General features: G+C 43.9%; 1 protein-coding gene across 5 annotated transcripts in view; it reads right to left on the bottom strand.

The window, feature by feature from the left end:
• Positions 1-15,665, bottom strand: part of ST3GAL3 (ST3 beta-galactoside alpha-2,3-sialyltransferase 3) — a 188,120-nt gene that overhangs the window by 171,717 nt on the left and 738 nt on the right. The window contains exon 1 of one of the 5 annotated variants that reach the window (XM_032877540.1): positions 10,033-10,166. The exons of the other annotated variants lie outside the window; for them this stretch is intronic. The gene's annotated coding sequence lies outside the window, so the exon portion shown is untranslated. Of the gene's footprint in view, positions 1-10,032; positions 10,167-15,665 lie in introns of those variants that run through there. 5 annotated transcript variants of the gene reach the window in all.

Genomic DNA, 15,665 nt, shown 5'->3' with positions numbered 1-15,665 from the left:
TGTGTGTGCGTATGGACACATAGCAATGCTGCATGAGGAGAGAAGCCTGGGGTCCTGTGTGAGGCTGTCCTAACATTTCCACTCTGCAGACATCCCCGAAGCAATTTTGCTCCGCTTCTGTGATTTAATTTGCTGTCATTACGCTGACCAGCCCAAACTTGAGCTCTTCCATCCAGATAACAGCTTCTGAGTCCCATGTCCGTCTATTTAGGGAGTAGGGATACTCCACAGTACCATCTAGATGTTGCACAGATGCCCCAAACTTCCTCTTTCTCAAGCAAAAGGTGACACCTTCACAGGGGCTCCTGTCAGAGACCTGGAAGTCATCCTCGACACTACCCTCCTCGCTCTCACCTCCACATACACTCAGTCACCGAGTCCTGTGACCTGCACCTCCGAAATCCTTCTTGAATGCATCCATCCCTCCAACATCACTGCCACCGTCCCATTTCAAGTCACTCTAACCTTCAGCCTGGGCTCCTACTACAGCTCCCTGGTTAGCCTCCCACTCTCCACACAGCAGCCGATGTGACTTTATCTTACCCCCAGGCTGAAACTTAGCAAATGTCCCACTATCCTCAGAGTAAGGGCCCAAATCGCTTAACGGGGCCTGTAAGGCTCGGCGTGCTGGGCATGCTCTGGCCCCTGCCCACCTCTTCCCACAACTCTCTCCAGGCCCTACACCTCCCCCAGAGGGGTCCAGTCCACAACACGGCCGCTCTCTCAGTGTTTCCCGGTCCCCTCACTCTCTCCCAAGGTCAGGCTGACGCTGTCCTGACCCTCCCGCAGCATCGCACCAACTGCCACTCAGCCTGGAATCCGCAGCTTCCAGGTGAACCCCGCACAGAAGCCTCACCTGTCTCCACACCTCAGGTTAGGCCTCCCTGTTACAAATTCCCACAGCAGCTGTTTATCCTCATCCCAGTTCGCAGGGCACTTAGAATCTTACGCGTATTTACAGTAATTTGTTTAACATTTATATTCAGGCTAATGCAGGCAGGGACCAGCCCACGTTGTTTACCCCTGTATCCCTGGTAGGTCTTCGAGAGCGACCTGCTCACTGACTGACTATTTGGTCAGTTACAGGATGCTCAAAGAAAGGGACCAAAGGTTTATTATGCTAGGTTCTTTTTATTTAGCCATAAAAAGAAAAATCATATAAAAATTTGAATTCATGGAAAAAAACTGCACCAAACACCTATCATTTCTAAAACACCCTACAATATGGTTATTTTCTCAACTATACCTGGCAACAATTTTTAGTCTAAAATATCAGAATTTGGGGAGCTTGGGTGGCTCAGTCATTAAGCATCTGCCTTCAGCTCAGGTCATGGTCCCAGGGTCCTGGGATCAAGTTCCACATCGGGCTCCCTGCTCAGCGAAGGGCCTGCTTCTCCTTCAGCCTGCCACTCCCCCTGCTTGTGTTCCCTCTCTCGCTGTCTCTCTCTCTCTGTCAAATAAATAAATAAAAATCTTTAAAAATAAATAAAATAAAATAAGATGTCGGAATTTTGCTGACCTTCAAATATCAGCCATACTGGATATAAACTCAGGTATGACAAAGGTATGCAGAGCAAAAACCACAAAGCATGACTCCTGTGAATATTTTTGAGGCAAACTAATGAGAAGTTATTATATACCATGCTATTTATTATCCAGCTTCCCAAAAAAATTTATTGAAAAGCTCATCAATTTTTTAAAGATTTTTATTTATTTATTTGACAGACAAACATCACAAGTAGGCAGAGAGGCAGGCAGAGAGAGAGGAAGGGAAGCAGGCTTCCTTCTGAGCAGAGAGCCCCATGCGGGGCTCGATTCCAGGACCCTGGGATCATGACCTGAGCTGAAGGCAGAGGCTTTAACCCACTGAGCCACCCAGCTGCCCCAAAGCTCATCAATCTTTTAACAAACTTTTTTGCTGAATGCACAGCTCCTATTCAGCTGTTACACACGACTAGGCAGATTTAAGTAGTTAATTAATATGCAATATGTTAAATTATCCTATGCAGAGGAACGTGCATTTCCTAATTGCAAGTTAGTGAGCGGGGTAAGTCAATATTGTTAATATTCATATAGCACTTACTGTGGACCAACCACGGTTCTAAGAGTTTTGAACGATTTAACTCACTGAATCTTCTCACCAATCCTATGAGGTTATCTATCGTTCCCATTACATACAGAAAAAACTGAGGCAGAGAGAGGTTGAATTATCTTGTTTAAGATCACAGAGCTGGCAAATGGCAAAGCCAGGATTCAAATCCCAGTGATCTGGCTTCAGTCACGTAACTTTTTGCATCTGAAGAAGTGTTAGACTAAATCAAAATAATAAAAAGAAATTAGTACAGGAAATCTAATGAGAAATGCTACAACACAGTGGAAGAAAGGAAATGGGACGGTTGGGGCAAAACATGGTAGATGAAGATGACAGGACAGAAAAAATGTGGTTACAGAACAGATAAAGAGCAGACATGAAAGGGGGAGCTCAGGGAAAAAACACTAAGACAACGCCATTTTTCTAAATAAAGTAAAATTAGCATTCAGGAAGAGTGAACCAAGAAAAATAACACCATCACGGAAATGAAAGCCTCAGCGGTAGCCAACAAAGTGGTCGCTGCTGAAAAGATGGTAAGAGTCATGAAAGCAACCCTGGGGACGGTGAGGACCCGTTGCTGACTCAGGGGGTGGAGTCTGCGGCTCTTGATCTCAGGATTGTGGGTTTGAGCCCCACATCAGGTGTAGAGCTTACTTTAAAATAACCAAAATTTTTAAAAAGGAAGGAAGGAAGGAAATGAAGGTGGATTAAAAAAAAAAAAAACACAAGACAAAATGAAAAAGAATAAGGGCAGCTGGGTGGCTCAGCTGGTTAAGCATCTGCCTTCGACTCAGGTCATGATCCTCCCTCTCCCTTCTCACAAGCGCACGCTCTCTCCCACTCAAATAAATAAAATCTTAAAAAAAAAAAAAAAAGGAAAAAAGCAAAAGTGTAAGAGAATTACTAAAACAAATCCAAACAACAAAACAAAAACGTGCAGCAACAGTAGTTATAGGAGATCCAGCATAAGCATAACTGGTATCTGAAAAAGAGAACCAGGCATATAGAACAGAAAAAGATGTAAAAATGAACTAGAAAGAGCTAGGCTGAGGGCGAGTTGACTCAAAGACACAAGTGTCCTGGCTTCTCCAATCACAGCTGCCTAGGGGCAGGGATAACCTTGGGACCCCCAAAGGGAATTAAAAAGCTTGGGGGCTGCTGAGATCCCCATGACTCCTGTGTGGGTTACAGGTTTATTGCCTCTCCGCTCCATAGTCACCCCGTTTGCTTGCTCTGTCAAGACGGATCTGAGCCTGGGCATATTTGTGCATATTTTTCTTTGCTGGTTGGCATGATACGAGCTGTCAGTAGAAGGTGCTGGAGAGCCCATGCTGGAGGAAAAAGGGATTTTGTTTCTGGGTTCCAGTGTGTTCCTCTGGGTAGACTCCAACAGCACACCTGGCTTCTCCAGTGCCCGGCCATAAGCGATGAGCAGCGGCCAACAGCGGCCCTCAGCGCCCAGCCTGGGCAGCTGCATAGCAGAGTGCCCTTGGTGAGACCCCTCTGTGCAAAGAGACCCCAGCCCCCAAGAAGGCTGGTTTCCAGCCAATCCCACCATGCAGCATCACAGTAACACATCGGTGACCCAGTGAGCCATCGTCATGTCCACTGCACCCCAAAGTTTGTATCTCAGCCTGCGCCAGGTGTGGGGTAGACTGGGGAGCTCTTCAATGAGCACTCTCTCTCAGCCCCAGGCCTTATATGTGCTATGCCTAGATTCCTTTGGGGTTCTCTTTACTCCTTTAGAAAAGCTTTATGGAGGTATCCTTCACGTACCATAAAATTCAGCCATTCAAAGTAGACATTTCAATGGCTTTTGGTATTTTCACATAGTTGTGCAAACATTACCACAATGAATTTTAGAACATTCCCATTATTCCAAAATGATATCCTACACCCCTGAGCTGCCACCCCCTGCCCAACCTCCCATTCTCTGAGTCCTAAGCAACCATTAATCTACTTTCTGTTCTATAGAATAGGCAAATGTTTATAGGCATGTCACATATATGGAATCATACACTATGTGGTCCTTTGTGACAGGTTCCTTTCACCTAACCTGATGTTTTCAAGGTTCACATACGTTGTAGCATGGATCAGGGCTGCATTTCTTTTTAGCGCCAAAAAGCATCCCATCATATGAACATAAATTACATTTTACTTATCCAATTATCAGTTGATGGACGTTTGGGTTATTTCCACTTTCTGGAAGAATGATGCTTCCAGGAACACCAATATACAAATTTTTATATGGACATAAATTTTTAATTTCTCTTGGGTATGTACCTAGAGAAGGACTTGGGTACATCTAGGAGTGATATATACCTAGGTCACATGGTAACTCTCTACATTGAACTGTTTGAGGAAATGACAGCTGAGCTATTTCATGTTTCCATCAGCAACATATGAGAATTCTGATTTCTCCACATCTGTGCCAACACTAGTGATTATCTGTCTTTTTGATTATAGCTGTCCTAATGGGGGTGAACCAAGCAAATGAAACAATATACATATATATTATTATAAATATATAAATTATATATAATATATAAATTATATATAATACATAAACACATATGTGTATATATATATAAAATAGATCATCAGAGAGGCTGGGGTGAGGGTAAGTGTCTCATTATAGTTTTGCTTCCTATTTCCCCTATGGCTAATGGTGTTGAGCATCCTTTCATGTGCTTCTTTCTTTCCTTCTTTTTTTTTTTTTTTTTAAGATTTTATTCATTTATCCAACAGACAGAGATCACAAGTAGGCAGAGAGGCAGGCAGAGAGGGAAGCCGGCTCCCCGCCGAGCAGAGCCCGATGCGGGGCTCGATCCCAGGACCCTGGTATCATGACCTGGGCTGAAGGCAGAGGCTTTAACCCACTGAGCCACTCAGGCGCCCCTCTTTCTTTCCTTCTTACTAGCTGATCTCATGTTACTCCAAATTCTTGTTACAGTTAATAATTCTTACACTAAGTTTACCTGCTAAAAGTACCATGTGGTTTCTCTCTCCTGACTGGACCCAGACTCCTGTAACACAGGTGGTCAGTGACTTTCTAAGTAGAAATTAGATATCCACCAAGGTTATAAAAATAGAAGACAGAAGCGGAAGGCTGAAAAATGTTTTGTCTCTGACTGGATGCTCCCTTCAGAAGCAGCTGAGTAAAAGCCAGGTTGGTGGTGCGAGGTGGGTGCGGAGGGATCCAAGGGAACACAATCTTCAGTTCATCTTTGTTTTTACCCAAAAAATAAACAAGCGAACAAAATGACCCTTTCTGAATAGGAGCTGTTAAAGTTTGGTTTTAAGGGGGTTTTGCTTAATGGTGTCCTGGGGACAAGGTTGCGGTAATGATGTTTTATCTGGAAAAGGTAAATTCTATGTGTAAGATTAAAAACACTGAATGCAATCAGTCTTGAGAAAATTCAACCGGAATGTTTGAAGAGACAACCCTCCTTTGCCTGGGCCAGCTGAGATCAAAGAGTGGAGGCTGGTGTTGAAGGGGGCTGGGAGATGGCCGTGTATCCTAAAACACCATAAACTGAAAGCAGTCAGTAACAAGACTCACACATGGGCACGCACGTCAGGGTTCCAGGGACACCAGCAAGCCCGGCCGGCCCCCGGCCCCTGCTGTGTGCGGCGTGCGAGCACAGAACATGGAGCAAAACCATAAAAACATGTATGGGAATTTAAGAAGTTTAAATTCAAGATACTGCTTCTCTGGTGAACAAAGAAAGAGATGAGAAAAAAATACGTAGGGGAACATTTACTGGAAATGCAACATTCTATTTTTTTAGGCAAAACAAAACAAAACCCTGAAGCGATATAGCATATTAAGACTTAGTGACAGATGTCATTATATTGTTCTGTTGTTGAGAGTGAAAAGTACATCATTAGGAAACATGGGCCTGCCTGGCTGGCTCAGGGGGTGGATCGTGCCACGTCTGATTTTGGGGTTGTGAGTTCGAGTCCCATGTTGGGTGCAGAGATTACCAAAAATAAACAAACTTAAAAAATAATAATAAAAATCTGAAAGAAAGAAAAGGAAGAAAGAAAAAAAAGAAAGAAAGAAGGGGCACCTGGGTGGCTCAGTCGGTAAAGCATCAGACTCTTGATCTCAATTTGGGTCTCCATCTCAGGGTTGTGAGTTCAAGCCCTACACTAGGTTTCACGCTGGGCAGAGAGCCTACATAAAATAAAATAAAATAAAATAAAATAAAATAAAATAAAATAAAATAAAATAAAATCTTAAAAAAAAAAAAAGATTTCTGGAGTGAAAGGCACAGTTTGCTGACCATTACTGGCAATGGCAAGTATCTGTTAGCAGTATGGTACTTAGCAGATATTCCAAAAGTACTCACACAACTGTCCTTTCAAGATAAAGAACATGTTTTTGTTGTTTTTTTTTTAATTTTTATAAAAGATTTTATTTATTTATTCAACAGAGATCACAAGTAGGCAGAGAGGCAGGCAGAGAGAGAGGGAGAAGCAGGCTCCCCACAGAGCAGAGAACCCAATGCGGGGCTTGATCCCAGGACCCTGAGATCATGACCTGAGCTGAAGGCAGAGGCTTAACCCACTGAGCCACCCAGGTGCCCCTAGAGAACATGTTTTAACCAAAGCTAGAAACTAGTTACTTTTTTTAAAAGAATCTGTGCTGAGTGCATTTTCAAAACTGACGTTTTCAACAGACTCTTGATTTCAGTTCAGGTCATGACCTCAGAATTGTGAGATCAAGCCCTACATCATGTTTCACACACGAGGCGTGGAGCCTGTTTAAGATGCTCTCTTTCTCTCCCTCTCCCTCTGTTCCTCATCCCCTCTAAAACAAAAAGCAAAAAACAAAATAAAAAACAAAAACTTATGTTTAGTAGTATTTCTACCTTATTTCATTTTGTTGCCGAAAAGATATAAAAGTGTCATGTACAAAAACTCTTACATCTATATGTCGGCAGATCTCAAACTGGTCCAGAGACCTGTAAGGGTCCCCAAGGCCCTTTCAGTAGATCCACGAGTTCAAAATTATTTTCATAATAATTCTCAGACACCATTTGCCTGTTCACTCTCATTTTCTCACAAGAGTCCAGCAGATTTTCCAGAGGCTACATAACATATGATGACAAGTGACAACATCACTGTCCTCACAGCTAATGGAATGTATGGTGATATTCTTATAATTTGAAATTTTCTCGGTAAGTTTTAATACATTAAATCCCAATAGACAAAGCCCACAAAAATGGAAGTTCTTTGGGGTTTCAATAACCTTTAAACTTACAAAGGAGTCCGGAGACCAAAAACTCTTAAGAATAGCTGCCTTACAATTTACTCTTCACATACTTTAAAGACTTAGTAATAAAGTGTCAATTGTGTTTCAATTAAAAAACAACAACAACAACAACAACAACTCAGGACGCCTGGGTGGCTCAGTCGGTTAAGTGTCTGCTTTCGGCTCAGGTCATGATCTCAAGGTCCTGGGATAGAGTCCCATGTCGGGCTCTCTGCTCAGTGGGGTGTCTGCTTCTCTCTCTGCCTACCACATACTCTCTCTGATAAATAAATAAAATCTTTTTTAAAAAATAAAATAAAATGGGGGAGCCTGGGTGGCTCAGTGTGTTAAAGCCTCTGCCTTCAGCTCTGGTCATGATCTCAGGGTCCTGGGATCAAGTCCTGTATTGGGCTCTCTGCTCAGCAGGGAGCCTGCTTCCTCCTCTCTCTCTGCCTGCCTCTCTGCCTACTTGTGATCTCTGTCTGTCAAATAAATAAATAAAATCTTTAAAAATAATAATAATCAGGGGTACCTGGGTGGCTCAGTGGGTTGAAGCCTCTGCCTTCAGCTCAGGTCATGATCCTGGGTTCCTGGGATCGAGCCCCGCATCAGGTTCTCTGCTTGGTGGGGAGCCTGCTTCCCCCTCTCTCTGCCTGCCTCTCTGCCTACTTGTGATCTTTGTCAGAGAAATAAGTAAAATCTTTTAAAAAAATAAAAATAAAAATAATCAAATCAAATAAAATCAAATCAAATCTCAGTGGCGGAGCACCTGGCTGGCTCAGTCCGAAGAACATGTGACTCTTGATCTCGCTCGGGCAGTGAGTTTGAGGCCCATATTGGGCGCCGAGATTACTTATATTAATTAACTAATTAATTAATTAATTAAAAAACTAAACAATGGAATTTTCTTTTCCTTTTTTTTATAATTTTTTTAAAGGCTTTATTTATATATTTGACACAGACAGAGAGAGTGAGAGCACAAGCCGGGGGGTGGGGGACAAAGAGAGAGAGGGAGAAGCAGGTTCTTCGCAGAGCAGGGAGCCTGATGCTGGACTCGATCCCAGGACCCCAGGATCATAACCTGAGCCAAAGGCAGATGCTTAACTGACTGAGCCACCCAGGGGTCCCGAATTTCTTTGTTTTTTATAAAAATTTTTAAGTAATCTCTATATGCAACATGGGGCTCGAACTCATGACCCACAAATCAAAGATCACACACTCCACCAACCGAGCCAGCCAGGTGCCCCAGTCATAGAATTTTTTAACCCATTCAACATATTTCAAACAAAAGGTTTCAGTGGGTGGGGCACCTGGGTGGCTCAATGGGTTAATAAGCCTCTGCCTTCAGCTCAGATCATGATCCCAGGGTCCTGGGATGGAGCCTCAAGTCGGGCTCTCTGCTCAGTGGAGAGCCTGCTTCCCCCTCTCTCTCTGCCTGCCTCGCTGCCTGCTTGTGATTTCTCTCTGTCAAATAAATAAATAAAATCTTAAAAAAAAAAAAAAAGGTTTCAGTGGGTTTTTAAGTCATGTCAAAAATACATAATGCCATCTTCCCGTGATTTTGTAAGAAAAACTGACATCAAGGAAAAGGAGAAAGGCACTGCCAAGTAGACAAATAATGAATGGTAAGACAAGACGACAGTAGATGACATTTAATCAGAGTAAAGTAAATTAAGTTGCACAAGAGCTCGGAGGGGAGGAACTCCCCATCAGTGGGGATGACCAGGGAGGAACCTAATGGAAAACAAGTCTGATTCAAGCCCCATTATCATCTTTAAAACCATGCTCAGAAGAAGACTGAAGAGGAGCAAAACTTCAGCGGGACACAGTCAACGATGACAGGCCAAAGCAGCATGTGCTCCAGCCGTACGTGCAGTGTGCACATCGGAGCAAAGCCGGGCCAGGAGTGTGTGCCCTTGTGCACGTGTGGCTTCTGGGTGGGGGCGGGAGCAGCAGAAGAGCCATATATAATTTGTTGGCATTTAAAGAATGTTTAAGTCGGTGTGCTATCCATATCGATGCTTCCCTTCTAGATCTCAGAATAATGCCCCATGCCTACCACTCCCAGATCAGCACTCACCAATCACTTAAGATATAGAAATAAAACCACAATGTGGGCGGTGGCTATCTCCAGGAGGTGGGACTGAAGGCTGAGGAGCACCTACCACGAACCCAGTAATATTCTAGACGTTAGAAATCTTAAAACTGTTATTTTTATCACAGGAGGCCCCTTATGTTATCTAATCGTGCTGGGCTTCCTATCTGTTTGTATCCCCAGAGCGGCAACCTTGCAAGGTAGGGATTTTTTACCCCATTTCACAGATTTGGAAACCAACAAGACATAAGGGGTTCTGCAGCTTGCCCAAGGTCATACTGCAGAAACCAGGGAAACCAGGATGGAAATCCTGGTCTGCGGACCCCTGGAAAGGGTGCTGTCCTCCACCCCCAGGAAAGACCCCAAGGCCCCACTCACATCACCACCCCTGTCTATCGGTGCCCTCCCTCCATTCACCTCACTCTCATCTCTCCCCAGACATGAACATTCTATGACTCTTGTGTAGCAGGGCATGGGACCACGGCTGCAAACCTCAGAACTTCCCCTGTCAGGGAAACGGGGCACCCACTGCTCTGCCTCCTCGACATGCAGTGACCCTCCTAAGGAACAAAGCTGATTTCCTACCTTCAAATCCTTCAGTGGCTCCTACTCCTCTGCAGGATAAAGCTCTGACTCCTGAACTCAAAAAGCCTTCACAAGGTGCCTTTCACAGCCTCCACACACCCCTTCTCTCTCCTGCCACTCAAGTGTCCTCAGGATGTAGCCACACTCGCTCATGTTTCTAGGCCATTACACACATCATTTCCTGTCAGGAAGCCTTTCAAACCCACATCCACCAAGCTAATAGCCAGTGATTCTTCAAGACCTAGGTTAGGTGTGAGCCTTTCTGGAAAACTGTTATTTATACTCCCAGTGTGATAGCAAGTCTCATTTTGGAGATCCCAAAGGACCCTCAAACACAGCCCTTGTGACAATGTATTTTAACTGCCGGCTTACTGGCTTCTGGTCCTACCAGACTATAGGCTCCTTTAGGCCAGTGCCATCCCTTTCTTAACTTACAATGCCATGACCTAGCACAGGGCCTTGCTAGGGCTGAAAACAGAGCAGAACAAAAGTTCATTTTTGCTCCCGGAGTGACATTACCGAGGCCACTATAAACAGCCCAAGCACCTAACAGCACCTGCTCAGTTAATAGGTGACTGGAGTGCCTTGTGTGATGGTGGACACAGACATACATACGACTAAGTAAAATAAAATATGACAAATGTGAAAATAAGAAAGGTATGGTAAGAATGCTATCCAAGGGGGCGCCTGGGTGGCTCAGTGGGTTAAGCCTTTGCCTTCGGCTCAGGTCATGATCTCAGGGTCCTGGGATCAAGCCCCGCATCAGGCTCTTTGCTCAGTGGGGAGCCTGCTTCTCTCTCCCTCTCTGCCTACTTGTGATCTCTGTCTATCAGATAAATAAATAATAAATAATCTTAAAAGAAAAAAAAAAGAATGCTATCCAAGGACAGGGAAAAAAAGGTAGGAAAATTTGAGGGAAGCCTTCTACTTACATTCCTAGGTTTGCTCAAAAGTGTTTTTCAAATCCTGCTGCTTCTGGTGGTGATACTCATGAACACAACTGCTTACTCCAAACCAGGTACTATGCAAAGCGCTTTACATAAACCAACTCTATTGATTCACCCTGCATATTTTACTGATAACGTCAGGCTCAAGAAGACACTTGGTCAATGTCAGACAATTAGTGGCGGAAACAAGATTTCAACCCAGATCTTATCTCCTGCACCAAAGCTCCAACCAACACTTTATGTTTCTATTCTTTATCAAAAGTGAAATCTCGGGGCGCCTGGGTGGCTCAGTGGGTTAAGCCGCTGCCTTCGGCTCAGGTCATAATCCCAGGGTCCTGGGATCGAGCCCCGCATCGGGCTCTCTGCACAGCGGGGAGCCTGCTTCCCTTCCTCTCTCTGCCTGCCTCTCTGCCTACTTGTGATCTCTGCCTGTCAAATAAAAAATAAATAAAATCTTTAAAAAAAAAAAAAGTGAAATCTCAGGGCGCCTGGGTTACTTAGTCAGTTAAGCATCCAACTCTTGGTTTCAGCTCAGGTCATGATCTCAGTGTCAGGAGATCGAACCCCGCATCAGGTTCTGCACTCAATGAGGAATCTGCTTGAGATTTTCTGTCCCTCCCCAACTCTCTCTCAAATAAATAAAATCTTTAAAGGAAAAAAAAAAAAAAAAGACTCTCCTCCCTGAAGTTTGATGGTCTCAAGGAAACCCAATTTAACCAATGTTAAACTAAGTTTTCTTCTTAGTTTAATTATATAAGTGAAAATGTACCTCCAGTTATTTCATTCCTCCTAGCTAAATTACTTAAATATAATTCAACTTTTCTGGGATGCCTCAGGACCATTCCTGTGTTCATTACTGAGGGCACTATAGAACAGTGATGCCTTTGGCATGACTCTGCTGGGACTAGAGTACACCAGCCTGCCCAAGTACCAGCAGCCCTGGCCTGTGGATGTGTACAGTGCCTGTCATGGAGTCCCAACTTCCCTATCCAGCTTCCTCCCATACCTAGCTAAAGATCCTATTTCTTGCTATTGTCAATATGCTCGTCTCTAGCAGGCCATCTGATTTTGCTACCTCCAATCTTCTATGGACTGTGGTACTCATAAGAGATGCATTAGTCCTTCCTGCTGCCCACCAATTAGATCTGGCTCTTTGCTTCCCAGGCACATGCTAAAGTTGCAATTCCCTGTTTTTTGTTTTTTTTTTTAAGATTTTATTTATTGGGGCGCCTGGGTGGCTCAGTGGGTTAAGCCGCTGCCTTCGGCTCAGGTCATGATCTCAGGGTCCTGGGATCGAGCCCCGCATCGGGCTCTCTGCTCAGCAGGGAGCCTGCTTCCTCCTCTCTGCCTGCCTCTCTGCCTGCTTGTGATCTCTCTCTGTCAAATAAATAAATAAAATCTTTAAAAAAAAAAAAAGATTTTATTTATTTATTGTTTGAGAGAGAGACAGCATGCGCAGGGGAGGAACTGAGGGAGAGGGACAAGCAGACCCTACGCTGAGCACAGAGCCCAATGCGGGGCTCAACCCCACAACCCTGAGATCATGCATGATCTGAGCTGAAATCAAGAGTTGGACATTTAACCAACTGAGCCACCCAGGTACCCCTCCCTGCTCTTCTTTAAAGTTAGGTTTGGCCATGTAACTTGCCTTAGGGGATGAAATGTGAACGAAAGTGACATATGCCATCCAGTGACCATGCCCCCTAACCACCATCTTTCACTCAGATCAAAATCATCACTGAAACACCATGTTCGGATTGAGTTTCCATCAGCCTGGGTCCCTGAGTGATTGTGAGGAGCACAGTTCCCTGGGCACTCCTGCTAGTGAGAAATCCTCTTTTGTTCTGTTAAGCCACTTAAGTCTTAATGGATTTTTGTTAATGCAGCCTAATCCAAGCCCTCCAGATCAATACATCAGATCATCAGATCTCTCTTTTAAGATTTTATTTTTGGGGGGTGCTGGGGTGGCTGAGTGGTTAAGCATCTGCCTTTGGCTCAGGTCACGATCTCAGGGTCCTGGGATCAAGCCCCTTGTTGGATTTCCTGCTCATCAGGAAGACTGCTTTTCCCTCTCCCACTCCCCCTGCTTGTGGTCCCTCTCTCACTGTGTCTCTGTCAAATAAATAAATAAAATCTTAAAAAAAAATTGTTTTGGGGGCAGCTGGGTGGCTCAGTTGATTAAGCAACTGCCTTCAGCTCAGGTCATGATCTGAGGGTCCTGGGATCGAGCCCCTCACCAGGTCCTTCTCCCTCATCTGCTTCTCCCTCTGCCCCTCCCCTCTGCTTATGCTCTCTCTCATAAATTAAAAAAAAAAAATCTAAAGATTTTATTTTTAAGTAATTTCTACATCCAATGTGGGGCTTGAACTCACAACCCAGAGATCAAGAGTTACAAGTCCCACTGACTGAGCCAGCCAGGCACCCCTCATCAGATCTCTTAATAAGGAATTCTCTCACATAAGTAACTTTCTTTACAGATTTTATGATGAACATTTTGTTTGTACAAAGAATTTTCTTTGCATCCATCTTGGTTTAAAGCTATGTTCAATATAAAACACACCTGTCAGGGGCGCCTGGGTGGCTTAGTTGGTTAAGCAACTGCCTTCGGCTCAGGTCATGATCCTGGAGTCCCTGGATGGAGTCCCACATTGGGCTCCCTGCTCAGCAGGGAGTCTGCTTCTCACTCTGACCCTCTCCCTTCTCATGCGCACTCACTCTCTCTCTCTCTCAAATAAATAAATAAATAAATCTTTGGGAAAAAAAAAAAACAAGCCTGTCAAGTACCTACTATGTACAAAACACTGTATTAGATGATGAAGACTGTCTATGCTCTGAACAAGTTCAGTTTTATAAAACTCCCATAGATGGGAGTTTTATAGTGCCCTCAGGAGGTAGCAAAATCAGATGGCCTGCTAGAGTCCGCATTTTTGGCACAGTTGTCAACATAAAATGTTTTAAAGGAGAGACAAGTCCCATCTAGATGGGAAGAAAAGTACAGGGAAGTTTCACAAAGGACCTTCCCTAGCACATGGCCCTGAACATGGGTCAGAACCAATAATTAGAGATTCAAGGGGGTCATTTAAGATAGAAAAAGCAACATCAACAAAGATATGAAGCACAAACAGCAAAGTGCAAAGAGCAAACAGTTCTACTGACCTGGAAAAAATAACAAAATCTAAGGGAATGCAAGAAATTAATTTACCCCTAGTGTCTCTGCCAGTCTGTTCTGCGCTTAATTTCAACAGACAATGGGGAGCTGTTAAAAGTCTTGACTAGGGAAGTGAGATACCTGGCAGTGAGAGAGCAGTACACAGCATAGATGGGGGGGGGGGGGGGGGTTGGGGGGGGAGTTCCTACAATAACTCAACGGCATGGTATCAATGACCCCAAATAAGCCTGATGACAGCAGAAATGGAAAGCAGCAGATGATAAAAACAGCGGGGAGTCTAGCCGCAAGACCTGGCAACAAAGTGAACACAAGGGGAGAGAAGGAAGGTAAGAAGGCATCTAGAGGCCCAAATCCTCGATCTCAGTAGTCACAAGGACTGTCCGTACACACAGCTGGGATTAATCAGAAAAGTGACAAGAATGAACAAAGTGCTACTATTTTTCTAAAGGCTGGCTGGAGTTACATGCTTCTACCTTTTTATCCTTTGCTCTGCCTGAGACAAAGTTACTTCTCCATCTGATGCCACCCGCCTACCTTTTTGATACAAACTTACCTCCCAGTTTCTCTAACAAGAACCTCCTGGAATCACCCATGAGCATTTCCGGTTCTCCCCTGCCCCCTGACCATCCTTTCTTGTATCTTCCCTTCTTCTTATTCTTCATCCCCCAGGCTTACCCAGTCATGGCTTAAGGCAAGCATCAGCTTCCCTGTGAAACCTTTCTCAAACATATGGGTTTCTTCTCTTCCCAGATTCTCCTACCTACTGTCTAGGAATTCTAGAAGCAATATGACCAGTTATCAGTGTCCTGTGTGCCCAGTTTTCCCACAACTATCTCTTAGGCTAATCAGAACAAGTCTCTTACCTTACAGGTCTTCAGTTCCCCCACATTCTTACTGACTTGCACATAATATGTATTCATGAGACACTACTGATGATCCAAAGTCAATTACTCTAAGAACACGCACGTCTTATTCCCTCTTTAATAATTTACTTTTATTTAACCACGACCACACACGTAGACTTGCAAAACAGTGAGATTCATCACTTAATACTTCAAGATATCCTAGAGTGAAAAATCTTTCATCGTAGGAGCTGTTACTGCCTTAAGAGGTGATCTGAAAACACAGTCTGGTCATAAATTTTTGTGCCGGCTTCCTTTTAATCTTTTTGACTTGAAGGTATACCAAACAGCTCAACCATCATCACTCCAAGGTGATTCTGACTTAGAGATAGCCTAATTTTCCATGAGGACTACTTTACTTCCAGGAACCTAATAAGTGATTTTGTTTTACCTTCAAGTTCAACTTAGTATAGACAACTCAAATTAAATCCACAAAAAAGTTCCCAGTTTTTACAAAATAATAGCCGCTTTCATTGGTCTCTCTCTCTCTCTCTCAATTAACTACTTTGATTTAGTTCACGCGTTCCACTCCTCCCTCGTTTGTGAGGGAAGCGCAAACAGAAATGAAGTTTATTGAGGAATCTTAAAAATGGGCAGTGACAAAAAGAAACCCAA

The sequence above is a fragment of the Lontra canadensis genome, unplaced genomic scaffold, assembly GCF_010015895.1.
Source record: "Lontra canadensis isolate GAN:19392208 unplaced genomic scaffold, GSC_riverotter_1.0 scaffold60, whole genome shotgun sequence".
NCBI lineage: Eukaryota > Metazoa > Chordata > Mammalia > Carnivora > Mustelidae > Lontra > Lontra canadensis.
Note: the sequence above shows the minus strand (reverse complement) of the source record. Positions and strands in the feature narration are given on the sequence as shown.